The sequence below is a fragment of the Musca autumnalis genome, unplaced genomic scaffold, assembly GCF_047663935.1.
Source record: "Musca autumnalis isolate F117 unplaced genomic scaffold, ASM4766393v1 scaffold_2, whole genome shotgun sequence".
In the NCBI taxonomy this organism is placed as follows: domain Eukaryota; kingdom Metazoa; phylum Arthropoda; class Insecta; order Diptera; family Muscidae; genus Musca; species Musca autumnalis.
In genome coordinates, this window is record NW_027411755.1 from 82,132,608 (window position 1) to 82,157,421 (window position 24,814).

The window sequence follows — 24,814 nt, forward strand, 5'->3', positions numbered from 1 at the left end:
GTTGAGTGGAATATGCTGTGGCTATCTGTTGTGATTGCAGCTTACCGATGTCTAACTTTCGTGTTGTGTCTGTTCGTACTTTGTTTGCTACGTTTAAGCGGGTGCGTACCTTTGCTGCAACAGGTAGTGGTCCGAATCAATGTTTGCGCCTCGGAACGATCGTACATCCAACACGCTCGATGAATGTCTTCCATCTATCACAACGTGATCAATTTGATTTCTTGTTTTCTGATCTGGAGACAGCCAGGTGCCCTTATGAATATCGAGATGATTAAATCTGGTACTGCTAACTACCATGGTTTTTGCAGCTGCAAAGTCTATCAGCCTCATACCATTGTCAGATGTTTCACTGTGGAGGCTGAATTTCCCGACTGTTGGGCCAAAGATATTCTCCTTTCCAATTTTGGCATTAAAATCGCCTAGTATAATTTTAATGTCATGGGCAGGGCAACTGTCATTTGTTTCTTCTAAGCGCTCTTAAAATATATCTTTGGTCTGTTTCCTTCCTTTTCTTCAGTGGGAGCATGAGCGCAGAAGAATTTAGCTTTTATTCGAATTGCAGCAAGTCTTTCATTCACTGGGGTGAAGCTGGATACCAGATGTTTTAGTCTCCGACTAACTACGTATCCGCAACCAAACTCAAGCTTTACGTCATGGCAGCTATAATACAGTGCGTCACCTTTAGGTGTTGTTGTGACGCCTTTCCCAATCCATCGTATTTCCTGTATGGCAGTAATATCGGCCTTGTACTTTTCAAGTACGTCTGCCAATGCGAAGACTGCACCTTCTCTATAAAGAGTGCGAACATTTCAGTTGCAGATTCGCAGATCATGGTCCTTAAAACGTTTGCGGGGTTCGTCAAGTTTAGAGGGGTTTGTTTTTCTTTTCTTTCGTTTTTTCATAGTAGACTGTTTTTTCTAGGGGAGGGTTACTAACCCGACGCCCAAACCCAAGTTTTTAACGTTCTTATGGGTGAACGCGCGGCACATTTTAGCTCACTACCTTTAACGGGTGTTAAAGGCAGTTCCCCAGGTGACACCACGGGGAGGTCAGTGTCCACTTGAGATGAAAGAGGGACCAAGATATATCCTGGGCTTTGCCATGTTAAAAACGGTCAGGACCGTACCTTGGTATCTTCCATCCCCTACGTCACCCTAAAGGTAAAGAATATACTAGGCAAAAATTCGGTATTTCAGCTTTTCCAGAACGGTTTTAATTTCCATATTTGAAGGGTTTTATTTGGTGTACTTTTTGAGATTGATAATGATAGAAGAGGGTAATATTTACCCATTTAGTAAAAATGAAGTCATTCCCATACTATGGAGAGAGGAAATAGAGCTCTGTTGTAGGTCGTTTCAAAAAACTGCACTGAGGGTCTATTTTTCCCTATACTTTCCACAGGTGTTTTGATGTTTTCAAATCCAAAATCGGACTGTTTTGCATTGGTCCATTATACATATTGAGTAAAATATTCATTCTTTGCATACTTGTTTGTGGCAGGTTCGTCATTGTTTATTGTTAATATGGTCTCAAGCGTTTTTACCTGTATGAAGACCCTACATTTCGGCTTTTTTATCACTGAACTTTAACACATTCAATACTGTTAGTCCATTATTAGCAGCAAAAGTCATAAAAATGCATAATGACTACAAAAATGTGCCAAAATTATTAGTTTTATATTATTGCTTTTCCCTTTGCAATACATTTATTGTCACCTAAAGGTAGTAGATAATTCGTATTTTAGTCCGTATTTATTATAAATTGCAAGTAAATTTTGTTTATTTTGACGGAATATTGTTTTGATGACCAATAGCAAGAGATTTGCACAAAAAACCTATCGTTTTTACATCCTTTGTTGCCATAAAGGAACAATTATTATAAAATTTGTTACAATTTTGGTCTTTGCAATACATTTCTTGTCTAACTGTATATATAAAATATTTAATAAAAAATTAAACCTAAGTAACAAAAAAATCAAAACATATTTGCAAAAGTTCTTCACAGTTTCTCTTATATACCAAGCATGTAATTTAGATGGAATTTAATAAAGATTGAAGGTTCCAAAATTAAATCTTGTTCCATTTATCAAGAATTGTGGTTTTTGACTGAAATCATTATTTAGTCAAACAATTGATTTTTGATGAAGTTGAAGATGATTTCGTTGTGACAAAACTAATCAGATGCGAATGCTTAGTTTTTAATGACATGAACAGATGAAATGACATATACGCAATATGTATGTGAATTTACAAAAGAAATTGCTATGATGAATTAATGTAGCAAAAAAAGAATGTGTGAAATGAAAAAATGCGTGTTAACAAAGTACGACAACAGCATAAAACATCAAAAGGAACAGACAACCAAAGAAATTCTAAACAAAATCCTCATTATCATCATCATCAGCATCATCATATTCAGCTATGTGCAAAGGCGGCAGATAGAGTAAGATGAAAAAATACAGCTGATGTTTTGTGCTCATCATAATCCTTCAAAGTTTTTGTTTTGTTGACGATGGCATTTCTAACGATTGGCATAGATGCGTGCGTATTTGGGTGTGTGTGTGTTTGTCTGAACATTTCCTTGTGATACTTGACTTTTAGCCGGCAAGTAAAGCTTCATTCAAATCCCTTCAACTCTGATAAATATTTGTCACAACTTTTGTTTGGTATACACACATCATACTTATATCTTAACTCTTCACACATCCATAAAATGTCACATAGAAAAACAATTTCTTGTTGTTGGTAAAATAAAGCTTCCCCCTTACAATTGTTAGGGCTGTCATTTGCTGTTTATTAGGATATACAACATTGTACGATATTTTGTAATAATAAAATTCATGAAAAATAATATATAATAAAAATTGAAATTTTTGACAGGATGTTTTTTTCTCTTCGTATAATATTAAATATTGTTAAGAGTTGAATAATAGTTCGTTTCACCCTATTTAAGCTGGTATTATTTCCGCTCTCTCGTAGTCTCTTCATATTTTTATTAGTTGGAAATAATGTATGTAAGTTAGATTGTATTATTATTGTTTTATATACATTGTTATTCAAGTTGAGCGATTCCTTAACAAGTTGCTCTTAAATAAAAAAGCTAAATCTTAATTTTACAATACAAATCCAAATACAGAAGAACTATAATGTTATTTGTAAAATTACATACATAAATACATATTGTTATGAAAATAGATGGTAGATTTAATTTTATTTATTTGAATTTTCGTTTACTTAAAACTCTGATTTGTAGCCTAATTTTCCATGTTTATTTTGCCATTGTTTTAATTGTACTCTCTCTCCCTCTTATTTGTTTCGATCATTCAGTTTTAGGTTATGGGGTTTTTCCTACCCATGACTTTCGAAATCAGATCGCGAATGAAAACCGTCAGATAGTAACGATGTAAATCGTGAAATATTCAAAGTGTAAACTAAGTAAAGTGAAGTCGTTTACGAATAATTGAAGTTACGTTAATAAATCGTTATAAGAAGCGTAATGGATAGAACCCTTATCCCTCTTTTAGGTACGTATCGGGAAATAGAGCAGCGTCTACACGATTTTAAGTTAAACCTAGATCCGTAATAATATTGTCTCACAAACATTCCCAAACGACAAGGGAGACTTTTCTCAGATCAATGAATGCAAGCCGATTCATATTGGCTCTATTAAATGGGACCTACATTTTATCGCCCAATCTGAACGGGGTTTTCTAAGACACCATTTATAGATAAGTTTCACATGACTGCAATAGTCAGGAAATGTCGCCTAAATTACGCTGAAGTGTAGTTTTTCCATGGTTATAAATGTGTGTAAAAGTGTGAAAGGCGGATCTTGTTACAGGTTCGCAGATCACAGTCTACACAACGTTTACGACATTAGGTTCGTTTATTTGTTTTAAACCCAAAAAGCCAAAAAAGATTTTCTTTGGGTACGATCTCCTTAAGGAAAGAGGCATATTAATTTGGCAACACAGGCCACAAGCAAGACAATGAATATATCAGTCAGACAACAGCAAATCAAGTAAAAAGCAACATTAAAAAGTTATCTTTAGCATATATTAAAACCTATTTAATATGTACATTTTTTCTAGACTCTATCTCTCTTGCTCTCTTTCTCTAGGTAGTTTTCTAATGCCCCTTTCTACATTCTCTTTAGTTTATTGCATTTATAATGAAGTTTTGTTTTCATTTTGGCATGCTATTGTCTGGCTACGGCAAAGGCAACGACACTACCATCAGCAATAATAATACCAAAAAAGGCAGCAAGGATCACAGGGATAGGTAGGTCTGATGATGACGACGATAGTTTGAATTTTTTTATACATGTTGTATGATGCATTGTTGCACATATTTGTATACTTTTCAACGCAAATGCTATTACTAGTATGTTGCATAAATCTCACATATCGGACTGCACTGTTTTTTGATGATGGTTTTATGGTTTGTTAGATGAAGGGATTATTTTGTCTGTCAGTCTGTCCATTTATCTCTGCTTTCATAGTTTTCATTTTCGAATGTTGTGAGGGAGGAAAATTTTCCTTCGTACCATTGGGCTGTTCCATAATTTGTTTTTCGTTACATTAATGTTTACATGCTATGGCGAGACAGTCTAGCCGAACGTACACCAGATCATAAATCAAATTTAATTCCTTCTAATTGTGTGATTAAATGATTTATATGTAGGTAGGTATGCTGAATATTTTGTAGAAATACATTTTTGGAGAAATTTGTTTGTTTTTTTCTTTAATTTTAAACTGTTTATTTTATACTTTTAAAAGATAGCATAATTTTGTATAAAGAATTATATTAAATGTTAAAATGGAATCTTTCGGCAATGATTTTCCCAAAAATTTGCAACGTACGCAAACAATAAAATAATTCACAAACGCTATAAATATTTTAGAACGAACTTGTTCGATTGAGTTATTCATTGAAAGGAGCATATGAACTAGGCCAGTGAAAATAGTTTTTCTTTATAGTTCACTAGTTCACTGACCACCGCCCGAAAAATCAACAAAGAACGTTAAGACAAACGATCACCACCAAACGTATAGATGCGCTGTCCTCTACGTTAAGTTGTTGTTGTTTGTTAAGTTTACCAATATTAAATGCAAGAAGAAGAATACTTGTCTAATAAAATATTTCCATTCACCTTTTCGGATTTATTTATAAAATTTCCAATTATAAAATGTATTGGATATTTAGTTTACTAAAATTACTTTAACTTATACACTAATTTACGATTGTCTTGAAGAAACTGAAGAAAAAATGCACTCTGCCTTTCTCGCATTAACGACCAAACAGAACAACAAATAATAATTCATAGTTTTTTCTTTTCCTCTTCGCTTGCTAGGTTGGTTGCCTGTGAGTTACAAACAAGTAAGGACGGTGTTAAGTTCGGCCGGGCCGAACTTGTTATACCCTCCAAAACGATTTGTATTGAAGTAAAATGGAACAATTTCCCTTCGTGTTTGAAGAAGACAAAATTCCAAATTTCAGCAATTTCGGTAAAAAATGTGGCTAATTTTCACAATAACCACATTCGGGAGGTACCGCTCTATGGAGACTATATTAAGAAAAGGACCTGTACCGACAAATTTCTGGGGAAAAGTTTTATACCCCCAACGAAGACTAAGTACCAAATTTCAGCCATTTCAGTGGATTATTGTGGGCACAACCTTTAAAATACCGAAAATCGGGAGGTACCTTTCTCTAGGGGCTATATGAAGGCGTGGACCTATACCGACAAATTTCTGGAGGAAAGTTTTATACCACCAATGAAGTCTAACCACCAAATTTCAGCCATTTTGGCGGATTATTGTGGCCACAACCTTTAAAATACCGAAAATCGGATGGTACCGTTCTATGGGGGCTATATGAAGGCGTGGACCTTAAACGACAAATTTCTGGGGGAAAGTTTTATACCACCAATGAAGTCTAAGCACCAAATTTCAGCCATTTTGGCGGATTATTGTGGCCACAACCTTCAAAATACCGAAAATCGGGAGGTACCGTTCTATGGGGGCTATATGAAGGCGTGGACCTATACCGACAAATTTCTGGGGGAAAGTTTTATACCACCAACGACGTCTAAGCACCAAATTTTAGCCATTTTGGTGGATTATTGTGGCCACAACCTATAAAGTAACGAAAATCGGGAGGCACCGTTCTATGGGGGCTATATGAAGGCGTGGACCTATACCGGCAAATTTCTGGGGGAAAGTTCTATACCCACAACCAAGACTAAGTACCAAATTTCAGTCATGTCGGTGGATTATTGTGGCCACAACCTTCAAAATAACGAAAATCGGGAGGTACCGTTCTATGGGGGCTATATGAAGGCGTGGACCTATACCGGCAAATTACTGGGGGAAAGTTCTATACCCACAACCAAGACTAAGTACCAAATTTCAGTCATGTCGGTGGATTATTGTGGCCACAACCTTCAAAATACCGAAAATCGGGAGGAACCGTTCTATGGGGGCTATGTGAAGACGTGGGCCGATATATCCCCTTTTTAATACAAACCATCCTGAAAGTAATAAAAACTTCTGTACCAAATTTTGACGCTCTATATTAAAAATTGCGAGCTGTATCTTGATTTCAACAGACAGACGGACGGACAGACGGACATGGTTAGATCGACTTAGAATTTTATGCTGATCAATAATATATATACTTTATAGGGTCTCCGACGAATATTTCGATGTGTTACAAACGGAATGACAAATTTAATTATACCTGCTCGTGGAAGAATAAATCGCAACAATAACAAAGAACCAAACACTAGCGTTGCATACACACCACCAAAGCAAAATCAAACTTTTTCACCGTCACTTCGTCGCTTCTGCGTCTATTGCACCTTTGCACCACTCAGACCTTTATTATAAAATAAGGGGAGCCCTGTTGTAAAGCTCTTTGTAAAAATCCTCTCTCAATCTATAAAAACTATGTTCTAACTTAAAAAATTTGTTGGTAGCCATACAAATAAAATTGAGATATGTTACAAAATGTTGCAAACATAGCTATTTTTATTTTTTGAAATTTTGCCTGTTAGGGCGAAGATAATTTTTAATGATTTTTATTAATTTTCTAATTTAGAGTTAAGATTGATGATCGATTTTTTTTGCAAGTGAAAAAGGAAAGCCAAGGACTCGAACCCACACAGTCACCAAATTATGTGACCTGGTTTCGCTGTTAGTTGAGCAGCTCTTCAGACATATCGACTGTGGAATGACTTCTCTGTGATTGCAAACAAATGAAGCGAAGAAATCATAAGAAAAAATAAATAATTGGTACTCTCTAATTCAATTCCGTATAGCCTTTCTCATTTAATTTTGTTTTCCTTTCGCAAATTTGGCACCATCCCACTCTGTAATAAAAAAGCGTATGTGAAAATCGCGCGTAAAGCGCAGATATCTTGCGTTAAAAAGTACAAATCGCTAACACATCGCAATACTGAGTAACTCCCTAGATCCGGCGAACCATTTCACGGAAAGACAGTTGCTCGGTAAAGCTTATTGGGGAAAGATTGAACTAATGAACTAAAAGAACAGACTATTTTTTGCGAAAAGAAATTTTGTTTTTGATGTTCTATAGATTGTTAATCAATTAATTGAAATCGTTCATGCGATCTATAAATCATAAAAAAAACGTTTTAAAATTATTACAAAATTGTTAAATTTTTTTCGAAGAGTCTAAATTTTATTGATTTTTAATGTTCCAAGAATTTCAACATTATTTCCGGACGTGCCACTTTCAGAAAGCACTTTACTCGCAAATAATGTATCTGGGACAACTCTAACATTCAAATTTCTTAATTAATTTTAACAAATTTAAATCAAATAAAACACATTTAAACTCCCACAAATCGCTTAAATCGCATTCTTCCAATTTCATTAAATAAATTCCAAGTTTCATTACACCATTAAATGGTGACATTAACACAGTAATTTGTTTTTAAATGACAAATAAAAATAATCGAATAATGATTGTTGTGCTGTTATTGTGGTATCTGAAAATCAACAACGTGTTTGTATTACAATTTATCCTGTAATACCGTTCTAAATCACATTTAATACTTAACAGAGAGAAACAATAAAAATTTGATTCTAAATTCTCTACCTCTTCGTTGGCTACATGAGTCATGTTTTTGTGGACAAAGGAAGAGACGTAAGAAGACCACATTGTGTTGTTGTGTCCGTAGCTTACCGATTACCTCTGTCTGTGTTCCTGCATTCTCTGACCAATCACTGTTTGACTGGTAGGGATAAACTCTTGCTATTAGTCATGCAATTGACCAATACAAGGTTAATGATGCTGTTCATTTTACAGCTTTTTGATGTTGCCTTTTCAAATTGCAATCACACAATAAAAATACCAACCAACCAACAACAACACCAACATTAACAATAAACATTAAAACTCATAAAACCAGCAACAAAAACAACATACATTGCTTATAAATGGAAAAATTACATGATTTCAGTTTACAACGTCATCTGTGTCGTCATGATATTCTGTGATTTTCCATTGACATAAAGGATAGAGAAAGTGAGGAGCATTGTTGGTAAAGTGTCTTTAAGGGTCCCATTGAGGAAATGGACAAATGTTTCATTTTTTGTTGGTTATTGTGCAGCCCAGTAAGTCATAAAATTTTCTCGTTATTGTGCATGTGTTGTATGTGGTATTACGATTTTTTGTTTGTTTATTTTTTTTCCTGTTACAATTTTATTGTCATGTTTTTATGATTCTTTAATGTGTTTGGTAAATGCTTCTGCTTTGACATTTATGTGACATTTCTTGTTATTCATATAGAGACTTATTTGTTCAGAAATATCTTCTAATTGTATGTGTTAGAGAGTTAGCAGTTATTCGATTCTGCTGAATTTGTTGGAGTTATTCGATTTTTCCAATGTTAATTGTCGCTACAATATGCTACTTTGTATACAGTTAGACAACATAATTATTGCAAAATTAAAAATCACACATAACCACCGTTTTACTTTTATAAATAAATAACATTATTAATATATTTGTTAACAGTTCAATTCTTACACATGTATTATTAATAAAATTAAAAAATAAATATAACTAAAACTTTTCCTAAAATCAACAAAAAAGAAAACAACTAATTTAATGTACTAACAAATAAATGTTTGCATATTTTAAGTTTTATCCGAAATTTCCAAACTGAATAAGTAGGTTAGGTTGAGAAGCGAGGCGATATAAAAATCGCCATATGTCCGTATGACATACACCTAAGCCAGAGTAGCCCTATTGTGCGCTCTACCTTCGAATGTCTGGAAATAAATAAGTTTCGGAATCTCATATTACAATGTTATATTCTCCCATTCTTCTTTAATGTATTTTATTAAGTGTACCCTATCAGTGGGCAACCTTTTCCCGACTTTTTCTCCTTCTATTTTCGATGGAGTTAGTATCTGGACATATGTACATACATATGTATATAAGATTTAAGTTTTGGGTAACTTGATGGTATTATTTATATTGCAATTTGATTGAATTTTCGGCGTCAACAAACACGACGCTGTTTTTGAAATCATCCAAATAAACATTCTTTGTCACTGTTTCCTCCAAAATCCGGATTTTATTTATTGCACAACCCATATTCAAGATTCACTTTGACAGTTTTGTTGAGATGTGTTTTACTTATTTTGTGCAAAGTAAGAGAGCTTAATCTCAGTTTTTTGTTTCTAATTTACAAAAGAACAACAAAAAACTACTTATTTCACTCTTAACTGAGTAATGAATATGGTGGCACAGAGCGTGTATGTCCGGCAATAACCGAAAATGGTTGTGTGTTCAACGCTCTCTTTCGGCACGCGAATTTTTGTTAACAATATAAAAAGCAGTTGGTGGTGCACATGTAAACGTTTAAACAACCCCTAATGTTCGTATGCGTGGCAGAAGTTTGTTGTCTGATTGGTCGAAGATAAACATAACCTTTTGATGATTTGTTCTCCGAACATCGAACGGGTATGCAACTTTCTGTTATTATGGACTCTCCATGCTTTGAAATGCACTGTAAGGTTATGATTTTGAACTCCGTTTTTCTGACAAGTGACAAGAAGGTCAGACAAGGACAGATCCGTATGAGGATATGCTAGTACTTTATGTTTATATTTCAATCGTACTACGCAGCGGCGACATGCAAAAGCTAGGCCATGTAGGATATAACCACGACCTACAGCAGAGGTTGCTAGGAACAAAATTTCTTAGTACATTATTTTACTATACAGATCGTCAACAGGAAACCCAATTTATTTGTGTATTTGTTTGTCATACAGGTATTCAGCATAACTTCTTTACCATTTTAATAAGAAAGTTTTGGAATATAAGTTGCTTGTCGCAAAAGTCTCTGGTGGGTCCATCTCCTACTGTTTTTTATCGATCATTGAAGTTGATTGACGTTGATTCAACTGCGTTAGTTTGTATTCGATTTGTACACGGGTTCAACTTAGCTTATTGGCTTGGTTGACTGTTTTTCTTTACTTTGATTTCTTTTGATTTGCTCCAGCACATCTACCTAAAGTGTTTGGGAACCTTTCCGTGTTTTGTTCATGAATACTTGCTGAAAATATCACATGCAGCGTTTATATCAAAGGTATTTGGAAAATGTTTATGAGAATTATATACAGCCAATACAAAAACCACAATTTTCCCTGCGTGTATACGTTAAGTTACACTATATTCTAGTTTTTTTTATACCCTCCACCATAGGATGGGGGTATATTAAGTTTGTCACTACGTTTGTAACTACTCGAAATAATCATTGTAGACCCCACAAAGTATATATTCTTGATCAGCGTGCAATTCTACATCGATATAGCCATGTCCGTCCGTCTGTCTGTCTGTCCGTCTGTCTGTCTGTCCGTCTGTCCGTCTGTGGAAATCACTCTAGCGTCCGAACGGATTGACGTAGGTTGATGAAATTTTGGGAAAATATGTTATATTTTCGTAGGACTTTTGGTATTGAAAGCGGGCTATGTAGGTCCACGCTTTCGTATAGCCCCCATACAAAATGACGCGTGACGCGTCGTCGTTTTAAGGAATTTTTAAGATATTTGGCCCATTTTACCACCGAATTGGTTGTAATTTGGTACTTTGTGTTTCCAGAGGCCAAAAAATATTTCTACCAAAGTTGGGTTATATACGTCCACGTTTTGGTATAGCCCCCATGTAAGGCCCCATATAAAGTACGCGTCATTTTAATATATTTTGAATGTATTAGACCCATTTGACCACAGAATTGGTTGTAATTTGGTATTTTGTGTCTTCAGAGGCCAGAAAACATTCCTACCAAAGTTGGGTTATATAGGTCCACGTTTTGGTATAGTCCCCACAAAAGACCCCTTATAAAGTACGCGTCATTTTAATATATTTTGAATGTATTAGACCCATTTGACCAAAGAATCGGTTGCAACTTTGTATTTTGTGTTTCCAGAGGCTAAGAAACATTTCTACCATAAAATGTTTATATAGGTCCACGTGTTGATATAGCCCCCATAATACAAATCTCCCGATTTTCGATATTTTGAACGTTTTAGCCTCATTATCACACCGATATGGCTGACATTTGGTATTTAGTCTTCTTTAGGCGTATAAAACTTTACCCCAGAAATTTGTAGGTATAGGTCCACGCCATCATATAGCCCCCATAGAACGGTACCTTCCGAATTTCGGTATTTTGAAGGTAGTGGCCACATTAATCCACCGAAACGGCTGAAATTTGTGGTGGAGGGTATAAAAAGTTCGGCCCGACCGAACTTAACGCTTTTCTTACTTGTTTTTATTAAAACTCGGTTCGAGTTTGTGCACAACTCATGTAAACATATCAATTACAAAAGAATATAACTTATGGCATTTACATATGGGGATTTGTGAGTGAAATCGGACATTTTTGTAAAAAGTGGTTTTTGGTTTCCTTTATTTTTTGCTGGGTTAATGCTGCTCCTCAGCAAAACATTTCAGTATATTTTTAGTTTTTTTTTTGACTAACTGTTCCAGAGATATCGCGCCTTGCAAAAGTCAAATGTGAAAACTATATACAAAGAAATGCTCATAACTTCTTTCATATTGGTCCAAATAGAAAATATCTTGTTTTATATTTTTTTTATCAGCTATCTAACAAAAAATAATAATTTTGCACAGTGGGCTTAAATGCAGTTTTCGCGATTTTATGTTTAAAATAAATTTTTATAAAGAGTACAACTTCCATTTTCTTGAAATTTGTTTGTGTTATTCTATTAATTACAACAATTTTTCAGTCCTATTTAATAGTGGGATACGAAAAATTACTATTTTTTTCTAAATTTTTTAAAATTTGTCAATAAAATGTTTCCTTTATATCAGTGTGAAACATTTGTTATCTTAAAAACTGCTTCATTTTTAAATGTAGAAAATGGTTTAGCAATTACTGTACCAGCATTAGGGGTATTTATGAATGTGTGCCCACGATGGGTTTAGCCATTGCACATCTCATATTTAAATCCTCTTTAGTATTTAAATAATCATCTTCTTAAGAGAATATCACTTTAATATTTGGACTTGGATGCCCATTTATATAATTCCCGAGCTGTAGTTATTTGACCATCAATTTAGATATTTTCTTGACCGGTTGGTAAATAATTAGCTGTGTTCCTTGACTTACCTGAGGTTACCATTTTTACCATTTGTTACCATTTTTAACCTGCAAAGCGTTCCTTAACCCCAAAAAGTGGTAAAACTGGCAGGAATTTTTAAGAGAGTGAGAGACGAGAGAGAGCGCATATGCCTTTCTCTTCTACCACGGGCTACCAGACAAATTTCTGCAGGTAAAAAATTGTAGAACGGATTTTTCGACTTTTGTTTGACGATTATTTAACAATGAAGAAAAAAATGAACGAAAAACAGAAGAAAGAGTCGAACGCTGACAAAACAAAATTAAAAACTGTGAAATAGAAGAAGAAAATTGATATTTTATGTTTCTTTTTGACATTGCTACCAGATCTACCCATTTTTCCGTTCCTTTACTTTTCTGGTAAAAATGTCCATGAGAGAGCAATTTTGAGCACTTTTGACACTTTTCTCTTTTACCACTTTTACCATTAAAAAAGTAAAGGAACAAAGCTATTGCTAATCCATTTTCAAAATCGAAAAATGGGGCAGATTTAAAGCTCTATAAGATAAATTCCTCGTAAGACCACTTTTTTGGAAATCGCGTTTTTGTTAAAGAATGATAGTACAATCCAAAACACGTCGTAAAGAAAATAGTACTATGTCCCATTGTTCCACATGTTTTGCCCCTGTCGGAAATTGTCGTAAGTCCACAAAATGTGGAAACTTGAGTACGAAAAGGTCGTAAGTCCACAGAAAAAATATATTTTGAATGAATACTACAGCTAATGCAGTTAAGATGTAACCATAAACGTCATCCATGGTTGGGATACTTTGCAAAGCTGAAGCCTACAACTATGGACGATAATCGGATGATATTTTTATTTTGCAACGAAAACTTATACTTGACTGATATTTTGCTTCATAAGACCACTGATTATGAAAGGTTGACTCTTGGCCTTTTCACTGATGCCAATTGTGATGATGTATGTGTTCATACACCACGCATATTGTACAATTTTTAAAAAATTTAAATTTTTTATTGCTCTTTTTGTCGTATAGGTTGATGTTTCCGCTGATTATATAGGCATCTGGAAAGCAGTGCGTCATAATCCCGAACTGTATTATCATACATTTGTATGTATTTGAATCATAAATTTTTTTAAAGTTTTAAAACCGTTCCAGTCTTTGAAACTATTCGATCTGGTCAACGATGCAAAAGGAACGGATGTGTGCGGTTTCAAATACATGCCAAATTGAAATAAATGGTTTGAACTGAACTTTTCGGATCAGTGGAAGAGTTTACCTCAAAAAATAATAATTAAATTACATGTACATCAATATATTTGGTATCAAAGGACATAACAATAATTTCTCTTCCAAATATAACTTACGTGGGAGGAAAGTGTCTTCCAGAAATAAAGATATAATCTTTAATTATCAATTTTTACCCAAATGGTTTGGTCCATTTAACCCGCTAATTATTATCTAATCATCATGTTAAATTGCAAGCTTCTTTTTATGCCATAAACCCAAACATTACTTAAAATTTCGCGCCCATCAGATATATCATCATTGCGATCTGCAGAGACACTGCAAAATAAAATAAAAATTTTGTTTTTGGGCTATATCACCTCTTACGATCATCACCAACGAATACTGGGGTCTCTTCTGGTCGGAACTTAACCTCCCTACAAAATTTCGTGATGCTCGGTCCATAATTGAAGCCTCGAGTTGTTATTACACTTTTTAATGGACGGTTCGCATACATTGTTAGTTGGCTTTATCTCGATGAGATTGAAAAATGGAAAGGGGGGTCTGCGATGAATACTTCACGATGTTACATTAATATTTGACGAAACAAACTTATAATACCCATTCCATGTTGTTGTGTAAAGTATAAATATTTTATTTAAAAAAATCCAAGGAAAACGTCCACGGTGCGCCTTAACTAATTTTAAATGGAAGGTGCTTACACCTGGGAAGTTTTAGCAAATTCTGAAACTAGAATGCTCATAGATGAGAAAAATCAAGAAACAAAAAAATCGCCGGAGGGATTTTCAAATAAATCGCGATTTAAGTTCACATTTTTAGGGGTTCTTTAGGTTTTCACGATTTTGCTTGGAAAACGCGAATCCTATGCAAATGGATACAAAGAAAATTTTGTAGCTGTGAAAATTCTCCACAAGAATGACCTGTATGATATGTTCGTAGGTTTTACCGTTTTTGAGATATAGAAGTTCAAATTGAGACGATTCACTGACTGGATCGCCTCCTTATAAAACAATGTCATTACTGCAATTTCCCAAATAAACTTATATATCTTGAAAATGGTACAACCTAGGAAAATCATACAATCTTGTAGAGAATTTTCAGAGCTTCAACATTTTCTTTAGTCCCATTTTAAGATAAAAACCTAAAAATTCGAACTGAACCTCTATATCTCAAAAATGGTAAAACCTACGAAAAAAACCTAAAGGTCACTCTTGTAGAGAATTTTCACAGCTACAAAATTATATGTATATATACGATATGACTTGCGGTTTCCAAGAAAAATAGTGAAAACCTAAAACCCCCTAAAATTGTGAATTTTGATCGCGATTTATTTATAAAACCCCTCCGGCGATTTTTTCTGATTTTTTTATTTTTCTTATCTATGAACATTGCTGTTTCAGAATCAGTAAAATCTTCCCATGTGTAAGCGGTTTTCATCAAAAGTTAGTTAAGACGCACTGAGCATGATACTGTTTTATAAGGAGGCGATATAGTCAGTGCATTGTTTCAATTTGAACTTCTACAGTGGTGTGAAAAATAATAAGGACAGTGACATTCACAACTTTTGGTCGCTCCTAAAATGTGTAAACTGGAAGAATTTGCGATGGAAATTTGTTTTTGAAAATGTACATGTATTGCAATAAGAAATTCCGTTACGATTTTGGTTTCTTTCTGTTTAGTTTTTATACAAAACAAATATTTTTCGTAAAATTCGTGATTTCTGCTGTGAAAAATAATAAGGACAGTTTTGCGTTTTAGTAAAAATAAATTGATATTATTTTTTTGTGATTCTTTCCTGAATGTAAAAGTTTAAAATGAATTAATTTCTATTCATTAAATGTTAAATCTACCGGTATTTTTAGTTTTTCTTTGCAAATATTGGTAAAAATATGCATTGTTATCACGCTACTCGAGAAATCATTAAATGTTTACATAAAGAAGGAAATTCATACAGAAAAATTACAGAAAAAGCTTAGAATCTTTAAAAACAATGGTGGAGGATGCAGCTAAGTGAACTTCAAAGATAAAAGTCGTAGTAGAAATCAAAAAATTGCACCTGTAATAATAAATGCGTTATTCGATGATTAAAAAAGATCCTTTTACCACATCTTTACAAATAAAAAACTACTTAAATTTTAATTTTGACGCATCAACAACTCCTAAAACCCTCTGTGGTGGCCACATTAGAGCTCACAGTGTCAGAAAAGTATCATTTTAATCGAAAAATTATACACTTCCTACGTAGTGGTGTAGGGTATAAAAATATTCAGCAAATAATACAGTTTGCTAGAAATCACATCGCTTGGTCTAAGAAAAATTGCGTACCATTCTTTGGTTTGATGAAACCAAATATATTTTTTTGTTCCGATAGAGAAGTTTATCAGGGTTGAAGACCTAAAAATCAATAATATAATCCAAAATATACTCCGAAGGCGGCTAAATATGGCAGAGGTAACAGCATGGTGTGGGGCTCATTTTCTTACTATGCTGTGGGGTCTCTATACAGTATTCAAAGTGTTTTTGAAATCACTAGATAACATTGAAATTTTGAAAAATATAATTCTTCCGTATGCTGAATGGGGTGTGCCTCTCAAATGAGTCTTCAGCAAGGTTAATGACCCAAAAATGACGGCAAAATGAAAAAAGGTGTTCCAGGATAGTTAAGTTAAGTTGTTAGAATGACCCATACAATCCCTTGATTTGAACCCGATTGAAAAATGTTGTGGAATGAAGTTAAAAAATCAAGCAGGGGAAAGTGTCCATAAAATTATGGCGACCTTTGGCAACTTATACAGGTTGCGTAGAACGCGATACCAGTAGAGAAGTGCCAAAATTTGGTCGACTCGATGCCCAGACGATGCGCTTTCGTTTTAGAAAACAAAGGATCGTCTACAAAGTATTAATGACACTGAAACACTTTATCTACCATTATTTAGTAAAAACATGCATTAATTTCTTTCAAGTTTGATCCTTATTAAAGTATGTCATGAAGTGTCCTTATTATTTTTCACACACCAAACTACGACAATTCGCATAATATATAAAATATAAATAAAATATGGTTACAAGCAATCAAAATATTTTTATAACACTTTTCTTAACATTTTAAGAAAACAATAAATTTTATAAACTAATGTAATTTTCACTTTTTTGGTCAGTTTTCAATGTAATCTTGGTTATGGATTGAAGTGTCCTTATTATTTTTCACACCACTGTATATCTCAAAAACGGTAAAACCTACGAAAATATCATAAAGGTCAATCTTGTGGAGAATTTTCACAGCTACAACATTTTCCTTAGGCCCATTTACATAGGACTCGCGGTTTCTAAGTAAAATCGTGAAAACATAAAGGACCCCTAAAAATGTGAACTTAAATCGCGATTTATTTGAAAATCCCCCCGGCGATTTGTTTGTTTCTTGAGATTTCTCATCTATGAGCATTGTAGTTTCAGAATGTGCAAAAACTTCCCAGGTGTAAGCACCTTTCATTTAAATTTGGTTAAGGCACGCCGTGTGTCGTAAGTCCCAACAACAATTCAAAACTATACGAGAAAAAGATCGTATGTCCAAAGATATCTAATTATCTCCCAAACGCGATGGAATTTGTTAAACAAAATACAGGTATTGAAGCGGAAAATATAAACGAAGAATACTGTTTTTACCACCATAATAAAATCTTTAATACAGGAAGCGGTATAATGTTTTTTCGTGCGTAGCAAACAAAATGTTAACAATTTTATTTATTTTTTTGGTATAATATAACAAATGTTTCACACCGATATAAATAAAAAATTTTATTGAAAAATTTTAACAAATTTAGAAAAAAAAATATTTGTCCAAATCTCGCTACCAAAGAGGACTTAAAATTTTCGTTATTAATCGTAGTTTAATTCAAAAAATATTCAAGAAAATTTTAGATTACAATCATTTATAAAAATTGATTTTAAATATTAAATCGCGAAAATTGTATCCGAGCCCACTGTGCAACATATTTTTCTATTTTTTTACATACATAGCTGATACACAAAAAAATATTTGGACCAATATTAAAGAAGTTATGAGTATTTCTTTGCGTATATTTTTTTTACAGAACTCGGCTTTTTCATGGCGCAATATATCTGGAACCGTAAGTAAAAAAAAAATAAATAAATAACTAAATCTGAAAATATACTGAAATGTTTTACTGAGGGGCAGCATCAACATACCAAAAAATGAAGGAAATCAAAAACCACTTTTTTCAAAAGTGTCCTCACATATATTTTTTCTATTATGCTGGTCCTTTTTTTAAAGCTTGTTCACGATGGGCGTTATGATAGGATACTCTTTACTTGAATTTGTTTAAATTAATTCTTTTATTTACCCACAAATGTTGTTAGTTATGCTTGGGTGGTATATACAAAGGTGAACTATGCCATTTTTATTTTTCACTAAGTGTCGGTTTTTTGGACAGAGACAAATGTGAATGAAAACATGGAAGTTATTTGGAGCTTTTTGTGGCTTTGCTGTGGTCATTGTGGTCTAACGATAAACAAACATTTTGAAATTAACATTAGCAAATTTGTATGTGGTTTTCATATCAAAAAAGGTACAACTGCACAGTAAACTCTAAAAATAAATAACTAAATTTGTATATTTCTTTTGTAGGTAACAGTAATACACTTGTAATACTCTTGTTGTGCCTGTGAGGTTTTACTTTTTTAATTTAGTTACATACCTCATACATATTCCACATGAATAAAATATTAAAAGAAAATTGTTTTAATATGATATGTATAATTAATTAATTTGGGTAAATATATATATAGCATTCCTTGATACATAATGTTATGAAATTTGTGCCTTAAGCCGACTCAGTGTTAGTTTGTTAGTTAGCTGCTTTTAATTGGAATATATCTTCTGGTTCTTGCCATTTGATCTGCTGTTTTAGTGGTAACTATAATTTTAGCTAAATGCCACAATTTCATACATTTTTAATAATTTTTTATCTTCTCTTTTAAAAAATGTTAAATGTTTTTAAGAAATAATTTTCAGTTTCTTTCTTATTCAATTCTCTTAAAAACTTTTTATATGACCATAACGAAAACAATAATAGTGAAAACAATTTTTATTTGTACCATATTGCCACCCAAAGACAAATGATGCAACCGTCGGTTGCATGGTATACAAAAGTTAACTTTGAATTGATAAAACTTCATAATAGAATTGCAGTGATGGTGGTGCAGTGGTGGTGGTGGTGCTGCTGCAGGATTCGAAATCTGCTGTACAACATCAGCTGTATCTGGCTGCATCAACACAACTTACGCAAATCGGCAACACTTTAACTTTTGAGCCGGAGAGTCATAACTTTGTGTTTGTTTTGCTATTGCAGCAGTTGTTGTTATTGTCGTTGCAAGCTTATTTAAAAATAACGTTTTCCAACCAAGGATGCGTGGAAAGAAATATGTAGTAGCTAGAACGTGCAATGCAGTTTTCCCATTACGCTGCGCAAAAGAATCCTTTCATTGCTCTCCTCAAATGTCTTCCTATTTTCTTAGTGATTATTTCGTTAGCATAAAAGGTAAGAAAACTTAATATTTTCTTCACTTCTATTCTATTTTGGCTTTTTCTTAAAGAACTAACATCAAGAGTTGATTTACTTTAATGTTGTGTTGTGCTGGCGAAAAGTTAAGAAGTGCTGGTGTTGGTAGTTCGTTGGTTGGTACCTTTATTCATTGCCTTGGCTTTAGTTTTCTTTCCTGTTTAGGTTGTTGCTGTTACTTTGGCCTGCACTGCCTTGCCAGCTAGTTTTGTTTTCTCGTGACTTATTTTCGTAAATAATAATTTGTTTTATTATAGTTGTTATACAATTGCTGTTATTGTTGGATCTTAGAGAAGAAAACAAAAAGCTACAACATCAAGGCAGTCAAGCCACAGCAACTTGAGCAACTAAGTAGAAGATTTTTACCTTTATTTGTTTTTCTTGGGATTGTGTTTTTTTGTTTCTTTCTTCTGTTTTCAACTTTTTTCTGAGATTTGTATCAAAAACTATATATAAAAAGGGAGAGAGCACGGAATAAAAATAGAATCAACTTACATAAGTTTATGGTTAAGGAAGGGGAATATGTAGCTTTGCTAACGTAAAGAGGAGCTTTTTCTACAAAATCTTAAAGACATTAAAAATTGCTGTAAATTGTTAAAGGACTTTTGCTGAAGGATGAGTTGGATTGACTAACAGTTAAACAGGGCAGATTTTCGTAAGCGCCGCGGTCTAATGTTGAATCATAAAATGTTGCCCAATACGAAGGGAAACATAAATCTTGTCCTCCGAAGCCGCCGATGGAAAGTGGTATCCTAGAGCTGAACGTATCCGAGTGAATGTAATGTGGATATACTATCAGGCGGTATATATTCCACTTCGTGGGCCAATATGAAAGAACTTATGAGTATTTTTCTTTGCACATAGTTTTTACAGAATTCGAATTTTTCAAGGCGCGATATGTCTGGAACCTTTAGTAAAAAATCTGAATATATACTGAAATGTTTGATGAGCAGCATCAACACAGCAAAAATTAAGGAAATCAAACACTACTCTTAAACAAGTGTCGAGTTGATCTGGCAATGTCCTTCAGTCCGTCTGTTGTTGTCATTCTAACGTCGAAAATTGAAAATTGAGCTTAAACGCTATATTTTTTCCCCCGAGGGTTTTCAATAGACAAGTGGGGCTCGAAGATGGGCTATATCGACCCACAAAACTTCTTCACTTCAAATTGTCAACACAGGTCCTTGTTTTGGTATAGCCCCCCATATAACTACACTGCCCGATTTCAGGAATTTTGAGGATTTTAGGTACTGGCCTGTTTCACTAAGAGGATTCGAATTCAAATTCGTTTTACTTCTTTTTGAAAAAAAATTCAATTGTTTTAATTTTCAATCAAACATTTCCTACAACAAAAATTGTTTGGTAGTAATTCGAACGAGTTTGAATTCGAATCGTCTTAGTGAAACAGGCAATAAATTGTTTAACCAAACTACTTGTAATTCACCATTTGAGGTTCCCAGTGCACAGTGGATCCACTTGTATGGATAAAGTGGCCAAAAATATTAAGAGTGTAAAAATCAAGCCAATGCGCCGGTTACGCTTTGTGCTGCTGCAAAGAGTGTTTTAAGAAACCACGAGCGTAACATTCTCCCCCATTTCCCCTCTGGAGGGGGTATACGGTAAGAATTGTTTTATGCTGTTAATACAAAACGACATGAACAAAGGTCCCGATAATCTTATGATGCAAAAATAGGCTTTGGGAAACAAAACCAATCTCCAAAACAACATAAAATCCAACCAATTTAGCGGATTAAAAAAAAATCAACATTTTTGTCTGAAAATTTTTAAAATTTTTAATATAGATCTTATAGCGTTCTTCCTGGAAGGCACGTACCGCCAACATAATACAAATTTGGAAGAAGATTTCTTCATCTTGCCACTGATACCAATTATGTTTATGTACGTGATCAGATAACAGAGTTATACGCTAATATATCGATAGAAACCCTATTCTAGGGCAGCATTAGTCAGCAGCCCACCATTTATAGTCTGGCACTAGATGGCAGCTGATTTTAATACTGAATAATCTTAAACCCATGAACTACGTTGGAAAAATATTTCCGAGGTGGGCACTGGTTGTCATCATGACTAAAACCTTAGGTCAAATTTAAGTATATGATCGAATCGGAATTACAAAATACGCTAAGTAAATATGCAGGTAACTAGAATTCCACAACACGCTAAAACACTATTTTTTAATGAAAATTAAGCTATTACCTTCTCCTTCAAGATCCACTATAATATTTTGCTATACATATTAGTTTCGCGATATTTTAAATATATTTACTTGCACTTAAAATATAGGTTGTACTCACAGCAAAAAAATATTAGTCAAATGTTCCGAATTTGAAGCTATTCGTAGGAAGTTCGCGTTCGAATGAAACAAAAATTAATATATTTTTAAAAAGGTCCATGTCATAGCTGTCAGAGTTGCCAGATGTTGTACCAAAATTTTGACATTCGTTTTTTTATTTTTGGCCAATGGGTGGATCCACTGTGCAGTGGTCACAAACCTTCTCCACAAAAACTTTTTGTAACCGTGCCTCCCGTTTTTCGGTATTTTTAAAGTTTTAGCTATTTTTTTTTAGATTGAACTACCCGTACTTTGACATTTGAGGTTCACGAAACTTCTACATCAAAATTGTTAACATAGGACAAGGTTTTCGTATAGCCCCCATATAGCGGTACCTCCCGAGTTTAGGTATTTTGAGGATTTTAGCTATTTTTTTTTTATCGAAATAGCGGTAATTTGACAGTGATCGCAAAACTTCTTCACAATGAATTGTCAGCATAGGACCATGTTTTGGTAAGCGCCCATATAACGGTACCTCCCGATTTAAGGAGTTTTGCTACATTTGTTCACCTAACTATATGTCATCTGAGGTCAGCAAAAATTTTCAACATAGGTCCACACTTTGGTATAGCCCTCTGTTAATGACTAAAATACGTTTATTCTATTTAAATATTGAAAAAGGTGCCGTATAAATATTTTTTTTTGAAGTAAGCATAAAATGATTAAAAAGAAAATAAATAATTTCAAAGTGGTTTGTGTGAAAGGTTTTTTTATCGCATCACCTTATATATAAGATTTTATATAATCTTATACAAAACCTCATCAATACATGATACAAGAATATGAGGTTGTAAAACGTAATCATCTATCCCCCATATGCTTTATGACACATTTTTCATAACCTGCAAAAATTTAAAAGTTTTGCAGTTTTATGAAATTTTTACTCGGGATGTGTTCTGGTACCCACAGAAGTTTTCCTCAAGCGTTAACAACATACGAGATCGTGAACAAATGTGGATGTCCCCTTAAAAACTTTCTTCTAAACAAATTTGGGCGAGCTTATTTCCTTTAACGTTTGTAATCTTTTCAAGAATAGAAACACATTTTCTTGGAACAAATTTAGCTATTCCAGAAATCACATTTTATTGCAGTCCCCCCATACAATCTCCTGCTAAAGTTTGAGTTTATGATTACACAAGGTTGTAACAACAGGATTAGCATAATAATACTATTTATCATAGGGATAATTCTAATGTCACACACATGCACGTAACTACAAAACTGCATAATTTATCTACATGTGTGTGTGTAGTTAAAGTTTAATGCAACTATTCCTTAGTGTGTATTTAGCGCCTACTATTACCATGTACCCAGCAAACCAAACTGTCTGAAAATGGTCCGAATTTCTGATACTGATTTGAACAAAAGTTATATGGACAGGTTTACATTAAGAAACCCCCAAATTCGTAGGCAAATAAAAATAAGCTCAACAGAAAAAGCGAACTTGCAGAAAATATTCCTAACCGAAGTCGAATTTGTCTGAAGTTACTTTAGATTTGTGAATTTTGGTTTGCTGGGCAGTATTCTTAACATCAGTAGTTCAGTAAACATGCCAACCTTCTTTGTGTTTGCTTTCAAAGTTGTCCGTCTATTGTTTTCGTCTGTAATATTGTGTATTGCCATTGTCAGTTTTGTGCGTTCTTAAATACAGTCGAAATCGCTTATAACGTCGGTCAAGGGACCGGACAAAATCGGACGCTATAAGCGATAGTCGTTATAAACGATATTTATAAAAAAGTGAAATTATATTAAGTATATTGACTTTGGGTATAAGTACATTGTTTTATTAAGTAAATGAATAAATTCAATTAATTTTTTTTACTTTTTTAATTCTTTATACGTAAGTATAAATCACTAAAAACATAAATCATTCTTCAGCAGATATATTACTTTGATATAGGATATGGTTTTATTTTTAATATTCTGTTATTTTAGTTTGGGCTTCTGAATTACGGCATACGTTTTAAATATAACTCCGATCTGAGTTTTGAAAGGGTTTCCAAACACATTTATGTTTGTAACACATTCTGAGCAAATTTTTGAAGAGTTTCTACAGCTAAACACGCCTCTGACACGGACGCAGCGTTGCCGACAGTTTTTGATCAGAAATCGTCAAAAAATCGTCAAATCGTCAACCATATTTGAAAAATCGTCAAAAAATCGTCAACATGGTCCAAAACTCGGTTTGGTTACGGTTTAATGCGATTTTTCGCTGCTATTTTTGTGAATGAGACTGACAACATAAGATATACAATCCACAGCAATAAATCTAACCTAATATCACTTAAATACTGCTATAAAAACAGATTTCAGAAGATGATAGTTTTCCTATGGTTATCGAGTTTGAAGCAATGCAGTATGGTAAAGCTGGGTACACATTGCCATTTTAAATGGTAGCTTAGCTCAAATATCGCTTTCTTGACAGTGTGACTGTCCATATTTGTCCGTACACGTACATTTTGGTTGTTGGGCAGTCGAAAATCGATAAAAATTTTCATTCAAAACTGGCTGACAACTTGAAGAGGGCATTTGTAGGAAGTTAATAAAGCTGGACTCATATTTTTGTAACAAAATATTTATAAGTAATATTTTATCTCGAAAACTTTTTAAGGAAGATTTTCATCTATTACCAAAACTAAAGGAAAATTTTCAGCTCATGTAATTTGAATGTGGGACAAAAACTATGAAATACCTGTGCCTAGATATGCCACATATGTGCCTAAATATAGCCAATCCGTCTGGAAATTGCTATAAAAAATTAAAAAGCTCAAAAATCGAGTTTGGAACATTGCTTTCCTTAAAATCTTTCGTGAAACTTTGGTCAAAATGTAGTTATCGTCTTTTATTTCATGCATTTCTGGCTTAGGTGAAAAGTTATGGAGTTGCAATAACTTAATCAAGTGCAATAAACAAATGTGATATTAGCTTTAAGTTGTGTTATGTTTTTTTATTCTTAATATAATTAATGTAGCGCTTCTTAAACCCAATAT

General features: G+C 33.6%; 1 protein-coding gene across 1 annotated transcript in view; it reads left to right on the plus strand.

The window, feature by feature from the left end:
- The window catches only part of Sema1a (semaphorin 1a), a 776,225-nt gene that overhangs the window by 117,015 nt on the left and 634,396 nt on the right, over positions 1-24,814 (plus strand). The window contains exon 3 of the mRNA XM_073968138.1: positions 17,984-18,019. The gene's annotated coding sequence lies outside the window, so the exon portion shown is untranslated. The remainder of the gene's footprint in view (positions 1-17,983; positions 18,020-24,814) is intronic.